The sequence below is a fragment of the Vicugna pacos genome, chromosome 7, assembly GCF_048564905.1.
Source record: "Vicugna pacos chromosome 7, VicPac4, whole genome shotgun sequence".
Lineage (NCBI taxonomy): Eukaryota > Metazoa > Chordata > Mammalia > Artiodactyla > Camelidae > Vicugna > Vicugna pacos.
The window spans coordinates 69,128,421-69,142,496 of NC_132993.1; the positions used below are offsets into that span (position 1 = coordinate 69,128,421).

Consider the following 14,076-nt stretch of genomic DNA (forward strand, 5'->3'; position numbering starts at 1 on the left):
GAATTTTAAACAATGAATTGGCATAAACAAACAATATTTATGAAGTCACTCTTTGGCATTACATAGAAGAAAATGTAGAAAGCTAAAACTGATAACAAGAAACTCAAAAAGCTGTTGAAAAAGTGGAAAAACTTTAAGGACCTAAATTAAGACATGAAAGATAAAGATGTAAAAAGATACTTAGGAGAGAGATGGAAATAAAACTTGGTGACTGATCAAATGTTGATGAAGAGGAAGAAGTCAAGACTAATCCCAGGCTTCTGAGCTGAGTGACTCTAAGAAATAGGGTGGCACTGAGAAGGATGAGGTTCCAAGTGGATCAGGTGTAGAAATGATAGAAGTAGTGAGTTATTCTGAGGAACTGACTATGCAGTACTACATGGACATGGTTAAAAGTCAGCCAAAATGTGCTGCTCAGGCATAGAAGAATATCCTGGGAATTGGGGACTCAAATTGATTAAGATAGTAGAAACAAAAAAGTTATGGGTAAGAAAGAGGCATCCACCATGGGAGTGAGATCTTTTTTAGTACTTTCTTTCTCTACTTTAAAATTTTTTTGATTTAATAGTCAGAATGATTTTAATTATCTCAGAATGATTATACATACCCATATAATCTTAATTAAATAACATAATTAAAAACAGTAATCATTTAAATATTGCAAAGATGATGATTGCACTCATAGTATACATTTGTTGACAGAAAATACAAGGAAGCATCTATAAATGTTGCAGCACATCTGCTTTTGCTTGACTAAGAATCCAGCTATTGAAGCCCCAGCAGTGAGAGTCAAACCTCCTTTTGAATCTTTTAAATTCAAGTGTCTTTATCTAAGTCAGTACAGAGAACAGTATGGCTGCTGCTCTTTTTACTCATTTACTCATTTTGAGCTCTTTCAGTATGGCCATCTGATGTGAAAAAAGGAGTTCCTGATTTGCCCTTTGTTTCTGCCCTTTATCGTCCACTCTGTTTTTTAAAAAGATACTTGTTTTTTTGTTTACATCAATGGTACTCTGCTTAAATGATTTCTGGTGAACATCACATGGCTAAATAATGAAGCAGAGGTAACCAAACATGGGATGACAAGTAGGACAGTTCAAATTATCATAATGGCATGTTCCGAGTCCCTGTGTTTTAATTAGGTCATTTGGTCTTTTATTATTATGATTATTATTGAAGTATATAGTCAGTTACAGTGTGTCAATTTCTGGTGTACAGCATAGTGTCCCAGTCATGCATATATTTACAATATTCATTTTCATATTCTTTTTCATTAAATGTTATTATGAAACATTGAACATAGTTCCCTGTGCTATACAGAAGAAATTTGTTTTTTATCTATTTTTATATTTAGTGATTCACGTTTGCAAATCTCAAATGACCAGATTTATCCCTTCCTACCCTCTTTCCCCAGGTAACCATAAGATTGTTTACCATGTCTGTGAGTCTGTCTCTGTTTTGTAGATGAGTTCATTAGTGTTCTCTTTTTTCTCTTCCTTTTTTTTTAGATTCTGCATATGAGTGATATCATATGGTATTTTCCTATCTCTTTCTGACTTAACTTCACTTAGAATGACAATCTCTAGGTCCATCTATGTGCTGCAGATGGCATTATTTGATTCTTTTTTATGGCTGAGTAGTATTCCATTGTATAAATATACCACAACTTCTTTATCCAGTCACCTGTCGATAGACATTCAGTTGTTTCCATGTCTTAGCTATTGTAAATAGTGCTGCTATGAACATTGGGGTGTATATATCTTTTTGAATTAGGTTCCCTCTGGATATGCGCCAAGAAGTGGGATTACTGGATCATATGTTAGGTCTATTTTTAGTTTTTTGAGGAATCTCCATACTGTTTTCCATAGGAACTCTAATTCAAAGATACATGCACCCCAGTGTTCACAGCAGCACTTATATACAGTGGTCTTCATAATATCTCCATATTCTCACCAAGAAATTGAGACACAGATATGTTCAATACTTTTTTCAGGGTCACACAGTAAGTGGTGAGCTTAGCTGGATACTGTGACAGCCCCTTAACCTTAACTTCTACAGTTATACTGCCATCACCTAGGTGAAGACAGTTTACAAACTGTAAGACAGTTATATAAATAGTGTAGTGTTCAGTTGAGTTCAAGTTAGCAAGTATTAAAGTATAATATACTATCCTAAGAAGTAGAGGGGATTTGGAGGTGAATGATAAAATCCTGCCTCAGAAGAACTTAGTGAAGAAACACGCTATATCATTGTAAAGAATGATCTAGGGCAGGTGAAGGTATAAGTACTTGAATTGAAATCAAAACAAAATATTGTAGAAAGCCAGAAGACAAGTTTCCACCTGAAGAATTTAAAGGAAGAATTTTTGGAAAACATTTCAAAAGGGTCTTGAAAGATTGGCATGATTCTTCATAGAGAATTTGCATAAGGAAAGTCATTTAAGAGTGGAAGTTCTGAGAATCCAGAGTGATAAGGCAGGAGAATACAGAGGGAAATGCAATGGGAAGTGAGGCTAGATTTATATATGGGAGCTGGATAGTGAAGACCTTGAATGCCTTTTAAAGGAGTATGAATTTAATTGTTTAGTCCATGAGAAACCATCAATAATATTAGTGTGTATTTCTTAAATACACACTGGCAAAATTGTGCATTGTTGATTGGGAAAGAATTTGAAGCAGGTATGTCTTTTAAGAAGACCAGTACTTTAGGAGAGAGATGAAAGAGCTTTAAGTAGGACAAAAGAAGTAAGGGGAAATTTTATTAGGTGTAGAAATGATAGGAAATGCCAAGTGAATGGATGTGGGAGATGAAACTGAAAAGATGAAAGTGGAAAAACCTTTTCTCCTTGATTGCAGGACTGCATAACAGAAATGGTAAGGTAATTGATTTGGATTGATACAGAGTTGGAGGCACCACACTCCCCAGTGTTATTTGTGATCGCTTCATGTGTTTCTTCTTGTAGGTCCAGTATCTGAAAGGCTTTTCACTGCCACTTCAGTAATTAGTATTTGGTTGAGGAAAGTTGTGAAAGTTTGTTTTGGTTATGACCATTTTGTTCCAATCGCCTCATTCTGTAGTGTTAGAAAGCATCAAGCTTTTCCACTAATTTTTTAAATTAATGTTAAAAACTAATCTCTTCACTGGAGTTTGACACAACATTGTAAAATGATTATAAATCAATAAAAATGTTAAAAAAACTAATCTCTTTATTGAAATAGTAGACAGAGTAACCAAATAATGTATAAGTATATGCAACTTAGAGACATATTACAAAATACACAGGTATAAATATTTGATGCTTGCTTGATGCAGTGAAAAGAACTCAGCTCTTGTTCATGCTCTGGCTTTTTTGGTCTCTAGTCTGCACTTTGAGGATTTGTTGGGTCTTAATGTCAGTTTCTTTTGTGACAAGTGTGGCTTAGAATAATGTATAAAAAGGACAAGAAATGGGCACAATAAATAGTAACTATTTTTTCACTTACCATCCATGCTCATCTTCCATCCTAATCAGCCCTTCTCTCCGTCCTGGCGTGACTCATTTTGAACTTTTCTTTGGGTTAAACTATCCCAAGGGCTGTTCATAGTTTCCCAGCCAGCTAAGCATCAAAAGTTTTTCCAGGCCTGTTCTTTGGCAGCCAGAGGTTTTTCTATTCCACAGCCAAAAATGATATATCCATTCTGCTCAGGCTGTTAGCTAAGAATGTGAGATGACCTTATATTGCATTCCCTGCATTCCCAATGTGCTGGAAGTTCCCATTCACAGTCTTCTGATTCTTTGGGGCTTTTCCCCCCTTATGTTGCATCAAGGCTGAGAGGGGAAGAAGCCAGTCACTCTGGCAGCCATCCTGTGCTGGCCGTCATCTGGTGATGATTTTTTCCCAAGAGCAACTACCCTGCTCATTAGCTTATAAGTATATTGAAGCCTAAGACTGGGGTATTGGAAACATTTTTTTTAATTGTGTAAGTGAAGTTTTATAATTTACATAACTTGCAGTTGGTCTTTGTTCTCAGTTGTCTATAACAGGTTTTATAGCTTCTATATCAGTTGGCTTCTGATTCAACTTGCTTATATTAGCAATCTTAAGTTTCTGTTACCATTAACTTTTAAATGTGTATTTACAAAGGATATTTCTCAAGGTTTTTAAACAGCGATATAATAACAGCTAACAATTTTGAAGGCCAGTGATATACTGATATAGATAGATAAGTGGATAGATAGATAGATAGATAGATAATAGATATTAGATAGACTGACAGACATAAAGATGTAGACATATATGTATTTTCTAACGTAATGCTCCCAATGCCCCTCAGAGACATGTGCTTCCAACAAATAAGGGAACTGAGGCTAGTTGACATTATTTTTGAAGTTTCAAGTTCAGTGAGTGGGAGAAGCTTCCTCATTTCTACCCAGTTTTCTCTGATTCCTACAACAGAACAGTTTTTATATGTGGGTGGTGAAGTAAGAATTTGTTTATTTTTGTGTTGATAATTCAAGGTATGTATTTAGGAAGGATTTTCCTTCATAAATAGTCATAACATTGGTGAGACCACCTTTCAAGTGTGAAGAAAATGAGTGTATGTGTTTATTTGTGAACTGTATGAAATTTCACGCCTTCCTTTCCTCTTATGGATGGCACCAGCATTGAGTCACAGAGTTATGTCAGCAGGGTTGTTTTTCTGCAGTGGGTTTTTGCTCCACCTGTTCTGCTGTGGACCACTTAACATGCTTCACAAGGGGATTATCTGAGTGCTTCATGGTGGGAAGCTAGTCCTCTTGCAGTTGCACAAGAGAGTTTATAATCTGTAATTCCATCCTCTTTCCAGATGAACTATGTGTAATTTATGTCCTAGAAAACCAATATATGTCCTCCTTTTTAAATTTATAGGTACTCCAAAAGCCTTAATTAATCATCCTGTAAATTTGATTCATTTTCACAAAAAAAAAATTCTACAATTTTACTTGCATGTTCTTGTTCTTTGGAGACTTTGTGGTGGAAGTGAGAGGTCCAGCCAAACGCTGGTCAAAATGTTGCCATATTAGAGGTTCAGATTGATCCGAACGCTGAGAGCAGCAAAATGTGTTCATTATTTAAATAAGCTCAAGCTGCCAAATGAATCATAAAGGCAGCTGCGTGTCCTGTGCCAAGGTGTCATTTTCATTAAGTGTGAGATTGCACCTGAAGGACAGTTTAATTTGCAGCTGCTAAAAATATTTCGACAGAGTGGTACTGTTACAAGTGGCAGGTGGTGCCCAAAAGTGAATTTTGCAAGAAATGCCATCTGTGGGATGAGGTGTGGAAGAATATCAAGGGAGCGGTGAGAAGATAAAGGGGGGAAAACAGAGAAGTCTGTTTACTCAGTGTCTATTGCTATTGTCATGATCAGAGATACCATGCCTCCCATGATAACATTGGACCCAGATTATTAAATACAATTATTTGTTCAGCTTCTACCTCGTGCTCAGGGGCATTGCAAGAGTAGCACAGTACCTGTAAAGACAAAGTTTCTTCCCCAAAGGCATACCACTTAAGCTATCCAGATGAGAGAATCTTTCCAACTCTATTTACCCTTCGTAGTGTTTACATTTGCAGTTTTGTGCTGGTGAGATTAATGCACTTTGATCTTGCTTAAATGGATTTTGCCCCTTTCTTTTGATGTGTAGCTTTTCATGTACATCCACGTCAACTTCCTGCTTCACATTGCAAGGAATATTTTCGATTTGTACAAGCCCAAAGATTTTGTTAAATTGTCACTTGGGATTTGGTGAACTTTACAGAGTAGAGAACTTTACAGAGCTGCAATGTGGAAAGATGTCTAGGGGCACTGTAATTGTTTACATTATTAAAAGATTGTGTGTATGTGTGTCTGTTAGTTTCAATGGACTTGGCCGCATTGAAATCAGGAATTTGTATCTGGGGACTGGAAATAGGCATTCTCTGCTTTAATGAGTTACAGGACACAAATTTAAAAAGAAAAAGTAACCAGTGGGTTTGGATTTTTCATTTCTGCTTGCCATTTGATGGGAGTAATTGGAAGTAGAATAGCTTCCTTTGTGAACATCATGAATTTTCTTAGATTCCTAAGGAGAACTAATAAAATAAGCCATTCTGAATGAATTTGGGTAGAACTTTTCCATGAGGAATTTTTTTTGATGACAAGGCAAGTTATTGAGTTGATTGTAGTTTCTCAGGACAGTGGTAATCTCTGACCCCTAACATATGCACTGCTTTTAGCTTCATAAAATGGAGAGACATGCTTTCTGTTATTTTAATCCTGTTGGTAGAATCTAATTTTGAAAAATTTCAAGCAGATAATCAGTTTTACAGCATTAATTGTCTGACACAAAAAGGTGTGATCAAAAAAGAAAAGCTTCTTTCAGGTTAAAAGAACATTTATAACATTTCAGAAGAACATTTTGAAAACCCACTATTGTGTAATAACTCGTAGAAATAGTTGCAATTTAAAGAAGCATGTCTATGCATTTCTTTAACCAGGAACCTAAATGCTGTTGAGCCTGTGATTAGTTCGACTCATCCCCAAAACTTCAACAAACAATGTCAAAAAACAAGAAAATATGATTCTTTGAAAAACCTGCACATTTTAGTTTAGCATATTCATTCATTTACTAATTAATTAATTCACTCATTTAGGAGTGATGATCTGTTTCAGAAATTATGCTTATTTGGAAGAAATAGAAAAAAATTAGCAAGATCTGCTTACCAGAGAGGGGAAAGAAAACATATTATTAAATAGAGTTTTATGGAGGAATTGAGGAATACATACCAAGTGCCAGAGAATGGTTTGTGTGTTAAAATGCGGTAGACAGTGTAAGATGCTTTGGAGAAGGTGAGGCCAGAGGCAGGCAGGGGAAGCAAGTTGGTTGTGACTGCCGGAAGACAGGAGATAAGGGCTACATTAGGGTAGCTGCAGTGAGACAAATTTATGTTAAGGGAAGTTCTTTAGCATAAATAAAAGCTGAAGGCAGGAGAGGGAAAAAATATAGGACAAATGCCTGTCAGAACAACTATGAAAATGAGGATAAGAGAAAAAGAATTAAATGATATAGATGCAGAAGCAAACTTTTCTTCATATTATGGGAACGAAGTGCATATGAAAACAGTAAATATGATGTTTTCTAGAAGGATGTGCAGGTTCAGTAAAGGATTAAAGAAGGAAAACTGTGGTCAGTTCTACTGAAAGATAAGTTGAGGTTAGTCCATGGATGACACGTAGCACTGATAAGTTTATTTTCTATATTAGAGACACTGTGAGTAATGAAACTGGCAAGGTTTTCCACTTTGCTCTTGTACTAGAAAGTTCTGAGCCCATCCTAAGCATACGTATTGATGAATATAGTGGCTCAGAGTAACATCAGCCCTATTGCCCTTTCTGCTTACCAAATCTTAATTTATGCTACTTTGTCATATCCTATGACACTTGAAATCTGTTTTGGAAACGATATGATATAAATGCATTTATCCTTATTTCTATAGTGTTGTTAAGATGGATGGCTTAGAAGAAATAGATAATACATGTAGAAGACCAGTTAGATGATTCCAAAAATACAACTATAAACTGAAAAGAACCGGAATTGTGCTGACAAACTTAAGACTATAAAGCAGGTGAAAAGAAGTGAAAGTTATACCAGGAATAAGTTTTTATAATAAACTTAGATTGCAAAAGAGAAGTCCTGCAGGAAATGGAGGCAATTTAAGGTAAAATAGCATTTTATATCTATTTTGACATTAACCAAAATGGAAAGGTAAGAGCAGAAGCAGCTTTTAAAGAAAAGTTGAGAAGTTTCTTGCTAGGCATGGTGAATTAATATTGCCATGAGATATCTAAGTAGAAAATTTTAGCCAAAGTTTTGAGATGCAGAATTGGATCTGAAAAGAAAAGAAAGGCTGACATAGTTTGGTGATACATGAAGCTATAAAAGTGATTAAATTCCCAAAGAAGAAACTTTAAAAATATAAGAAAATTAAGAATATTAAAATAGTGAGAGAAATACTAGGCAATGACTTCATTTATAGGAGTGGAAAGAAATAAAAGATGCCCCAAAAGAAATGTAAGGAATGTTTAATATTTGGGGATTTAGGAAAAAGAAAAAGAGAGTCCTAAAGGAAATTGTGGAGGTTAGATAATTACCAATTCAAATTCAGAGTCACAAAAGCCACAAGCCAGAGAAGCAATAAAAATTTTAGGAAAGATGTGAGTATTTTGTTGTGTCAGTGGCTGGAGGCAACCAAAGGAAGTTGAGTATCAAATTCTATTTGTTGATTTGGTGGTTCCTGTTGTTTATCAATAGAAATGACCTATGGTGAAAGATGCCAAAGTCTAGATAGCGAAGGGTTGAGAAGGAAGTGGTAACTGGAGCAGGGAGTATTGTATGAGTACTCTCCCAAGAAGTTCTATAGCTTAATGTGCAAGAAACCACAATGATTCTACAGGATAGTGTCAGGGGTTTGTTTGTTTGTTTGTTTGCTGTGAAAGCAAACAAAAGATTTTTGTTTGTTTCTTTTGCCAGATAAAAAGACTTTCAAAAGGTTGAAAATCCAATAAAGAGGTGCCTTCCTCCCTTCATTTTGCAACTCTCCAGCTAGATTTCTTCCTACTTTTCATCACTTGTCTCAGTGCTCCAGATTCTATGCTCTTTTCTCTGTTTACTCTATACCCTCCAAATTATCCCACTGACTTTAATTTCAAACAACTTCAACTCTAGGCCTCATTTGTCTTCTGAGCTCTCATACTCTCTGGTCTATGGGACAACTTCATAAGCATCTCCCTCTGAAGATGCACTAAACTGAGCTAGTCTTCCTTCCTCATTCTCATACCTATTCTTCCTCAAGTGTTCCATATCAGTAAATGATTCCTATCCAATCAGTTGTTTAAATCAGTTATTTATTTAATTTTTCCATGATTTTCTTACTACTTCTCACATTCCATTATCTTACCAATGAACATAATCCACTGATTCTACTTTCACATAATCTCTGCACGTCTCCTTCTCTATCAAGCAAGTCCAGATCACCATCATTTCTTACCAACCTTCAGAGTAGTCTTCTTGCCTTCATTCTTACCTCAGTATATTTTTTTTCCACAGCAGCCACAGTGATCTTAAAATAGAAACCTGATAGTGTCGTTGCTAGGCTTGAAACACTTCATTGGTTCCCCTTTTAGCCAGTAGGGCAATAAACTCCTAAACAATAAACTTCCTTCTTATTCTGGTCTCTGCTTGACTTTTTATCATCATCTCTAACCACATGTTTCTTCATTGACTACTGTCTGTTGCATAATGTTCTGTGACCTTGCACCTGTGTTCCTTCTACCTGGGAAACTACTGGTTATTCTTTAGGTCTTGAATTATATGTCCTATTTTTTGAGAAAAGCTTTTGCTAATTCTTTCACAGCAAGATCAGTTGTCCCTTCTATTTCTCACTACTTTCTTGCCAAACTCTTATTTTTGCTCATTATATGTAGTTTAATGATTGCTCTACTTAATTGTTGGTATTCTCTCACAGACAATAATCACCCTGCAGACAGAAAACATTTCATCATAATATCCCCTAATCTTCTACAATTCAAAGCATAGAGGGGAGGGTATAGCTCAGTGGTAGGAGTGCATGCTTAGTATGCTCAAGGTTCTGAGTTCAATCCGCATTCAATTCAATCCTCCATTAAAAATAAATAAATAAATAAATCTAATTACACCCAAAGCATAGAGCAGATGCTTAGGAAATATTGGATAAATGAAAATGTAAATGGTGTGTGTGCATGAAGAATAGATATTCTTTATTGGAGCAACATTCTGTAGATTATTGGGTTGGCAGCAAATAGAGGCCTTAGATGAGAAAGACAGCTCATTCTTCCACAGAAAGGGAGAAAAGAAAAATTGGAGGCTGAAGGAAGGAAGAGGAGGGAATTCTTACCAAATTACCTTGGTCTCATCAGTATAGCAAATACAATGCCAATCTTTGGAGAGGGTGAAGTGAGAGAAGGTACGTTGGTTAATGTTAAGATACTTAGAATGATTTTAAACAGTTGCTGATAGTAAATCTAAAATGAGCCACTAAAATAAATAAAATAATTCCTTAGCAACTCTAGGATTCTTGTTTAGCTTGAATTTATAGCACATCCATTTACTGCGATTGTATGATTTTCTTTATCCTTGCTTAGGTCTAGGGACAAAGGGAAAAAAGTTCTGGAGACTTGTGGACAGGTATGTGGAGGTTGAGGAGGCCAAGAGGTTCTAGGATAATAGGGAAGCAAATCAGCATGACTGATTAGAATGTGTGGATTAGATAAAGAGGGAGATTCCCCAGTGAGGAAAGGAATAGACTGAGAGGGTAAGAGAAGAGCAAGGAAGGGGAAGGCAAAAGGAGGGCACTGAGAAGTAGAAAATGTATAGTGAGCAGAGGTTTTGGTGAAAAGAAAGATTTTCTAAATTTGAAATGTTAGAAGAAGAATGGCTTCTTTTAAATTTTTGGATGAGATAAACTAGAGACTTATTTTATTTTAAAATTGGAGTGACTGTTTTTTCAAGTATAAGATATAACCTAAATTTCTTGAAGACAAGTTACATTAAAGTGATGTCATTTTTCTTTGATATTCCCTTTTTCTGTTTTAATAAATTGAGTTTTATTTTCTATGCATAATGGTATTTTTGATCTATATCTGAAGCTATGCCAAACTGTTAATTCACCTACCAAATCCTCTATGCCAGTAGCATCAGATACTGAAGGAGAGACTAGGATTGAAGACCCTTTCAGTAACCAAAGCATGTCATAACTTGCTTGAATGATTTCCCACCAGAGCCCACATTTGTAAGATAATAATTGTCCCCACATATTTTAGAGAGGGAGGTATGATGCTTGATAATGCCTTCTCTCATGCCCAAACACCAATGTAAGGAAATATCTAAGTGTAAAATATTGTTTGATTTGTTGTCATTTGTGTGTTTCTAACACCACTTTGCTAGATCGTAGCTTTCTGAGAACAAGGGATATGTACCATTCATTTTGTTTTTAACATTATAGCTTGCATGTATTTATGATCAAATGAAAGGTAGTTGTATTTGATTACTTGAAATTCTTTAAGTCATTCAGGTGTTTATATGAGCAACTACACTAATATGGGAGGTAATATTAAACTAACTTCTCCATTTCTTCAGTGTTAAAGCAGAAGAATGTGTGATTTTTCATTTTAATTCTGCAGCTGGATTATAATGAGATCTTATAATGAGAACTTAACATGTGATTGAGGCTTCTTTTCAATATCATCATCATAATAACATACAACATTTAACATTTTACAAAGTTGTTTCACAGGCACTATTTAAGTTTAAATTATTTGTTTTTATATGAACTATTTATGACAGGATGACTTGAACTTAATTTGAAATAAACTCAGTTTAAATCTGAAATCTGAGAGGTAAGAGTCACAAGGTCACAAATGTTGCAAGTGAATAAACTGAGTTCTCTAACACATAGGTCGGTGACAGGTCTGCATGCACACATGCGTGCTGAATTTCTAGGAATCTATAACTTCATCAGTGGGGTAGTAATTATTTGGTTTGTAACGTAATTCCTACTCTGGCACATTAATTATTCTACTCACCATTATTCATGAGACAAACACATAAATGCAAATGTTTTATGTATATGAATAAGTAGAAATATATTTATTTATTTCATTTTCTGTCAGTTTTTGTAGATAAAGTTTTATTCAAATATAGCCACAGCCATTATTTTTTGCATCATCCATCCATGGTTGCTTTCATACTAAAAATGTCAGAGTTGAGTATTTGCGATAGAGGTTGTACAGTGCATAAAGCCTAAAATATTTATTATCTAGCATGAACTCTGTAGCTGTCTTTCAAATTTTGAAGGTCTGCTCTCACATTTTGCCTTTAGAAAATCTATTAATTTCTACAGCTGTGGTTTTATGTATCTTGTGATCCTGATCAGATATGTCTCTGGAAAGGATTCAGGATGATTTCTTGTATGTCCTGTATCTAGTTATTAAATAGAAAATATTTTGTTTGGTGAAAGCGTCAGTGACCATCTTTCACTCAGAAAGTAGATAAACATTTTTCATGGTTCAGATGCTTTTGCACATTTATATTTTCATGGCTGTTTATAAAAGAAATATTAATTTAACTATGAGGGTGCATGTGTCCATGTTGTTACTGCTTGATTAGGTTGATTCGAGTCTTGGTTGAACTGTTTACTATGTCAAGGTTTTTTTTTTTTCTTTCTTTCTTGAGTTATAGTCAGTTTACAATGTTGTGTGAATAAGTAGAAATTTATGGGGAAAAAAACAAGCTTTGCAATAGTTAACTAATGTTAAAGCAGTGTATTCTTAAAAATTATGGTGCTAAGTGACTCCAACTTTTAAGGTATCATTCTCCTAACCTTATTCCACTGGCACACTGAACTTTAAAGATGAATGGATAATATTTCATATGTTTCACATTACTTACATTGTCTGTATAATTTGCCTCAAAAAGATAGTGAAGTGTTGCCCTGTGAAATACACTAAGTGCATGGTCCCAGAGCAATGTTAACAGAAAATTACAAGTGTAGAACACATGATAATGATGATTAGTCACAGGCGAAAAGATTAGGACTGACTAACATGGATAAAGCTAGTTTCAAGGATTCTCATCCCTTTCCTGGTCTCTGAAGTATAGTGCTGATCTAGGCGTATGTATTTTATTGTTAATTGGATAACATAATACACCATGATGTAAAAAGTAAATTATTGTAAGAACTTAAGTATTGGCAGAGTCTTAAGTACTCTGAGTGAGATACACTCAGCTTCTTAGTATATTCCATTGTTAAATCCATGAAGCTATTACATATTTTTAAATAATTTATATGAGACCACAACCATATCAGCCCAGGTATTTACAAAAGTATGTTTTGAAGTGGGACTCTAAACATGTCTGATACACCTTCTGCATAATCTAGGTAGTCTCATTTTTTCCCTTTTTTCTTTCCTTCTCTTCTGGCACCGATATTCGTTGAATGCCCACTGTGTTTTAAGCTCTAGGATCATAGCATCAAACAAAGCATGCCAAGTCCTTGTTCTCATGGAAGTTCTATTCACTGAGGTGGAGAGGGAGACTAACAATAAGCAAATGGAGTTTAAAGAGAGACAGAGAGATGATCATAGCAGGTGTTCATAATGTTAGGAAGAAAAACAATGCATGAAAAAAAGAGTAACTAGGAATAAGGATTTCCGCACTGTAAATTAGGGTAGTCAACAAAGATCTCTTTGATAATATGATATTTTAAACAAAGACCTGAGTAAAAGTAAGAATCCAGTTCTTAGAATATATGAGGACAGAGAGTTACACAGTGAGGAAATATCTGAGTCAGGACTGAGAGTGCTTCACCTGTTTGAGAACCAGGAAGGGGGATGGTACGTCTGGTGAGGAGTAAGTTAGGGAAGGAAGTGTAGGTAGAAGAAAAGGCATGTGAGGTAGCAGAGAACAGATCATAAATGGCTTCTGGTCACTGGAAGGATTTTGCATTTTATTATAAGTGATTTGGAAAGATAGAGGAAGGTATTGCAGGGGAGTGACATATCGGAGGTACACACTGGCTGGTGTGTAGAGACAGGGCTCAAGAGTAACTTCACGGTTTGGGGGTTGAGTACCTACCTAGTCAATGTTCCATTTAATGAGATGGGGTACAACTGAGAGGATTTGTTTGGTTTTATATGAATCTCGTCTCTCCCCTCCCATCCAGTTTTTGTTGGAAAGTGGAATAAACCAGTTGGTAGTTTGACTCAGATTATTTTATGCTTGAAGGCATAACAATGGTGAAGGTAGTAACACTTTATAGCACTTACAGTTTGCAACATATTTTCATATCCAACAATGCATTTATTCTGTGTGGTCACACCGAGGATTTCTGCACCACCACCTAGCTTTATGGGAAAAATTATATTTTTGAGATATAAGGTGATTTGGAACATACTTTAAAATGCATAAAACCCACTTCACATCTACTGAAAGAAAGCAAACTAAGGAAAGATTAGTTCTTGAAATATGTCAAGTAAGTTAGG

General features: G+C 35.3%; 1 protein-coding gene across 5 annotated transcripts in view; it reads left to right on the top strand.

The window, feature by feature from the left end:
- SEMA3A (semaphorin 3A) overlaps positions 1–14,076 on the top strand; it is a 695,593-nt gene that overhangs the window by 635,057 nt on the left and 46,460 nt on the right. The gene's annotated exons all lie outside the window — the stretch shown is intronic.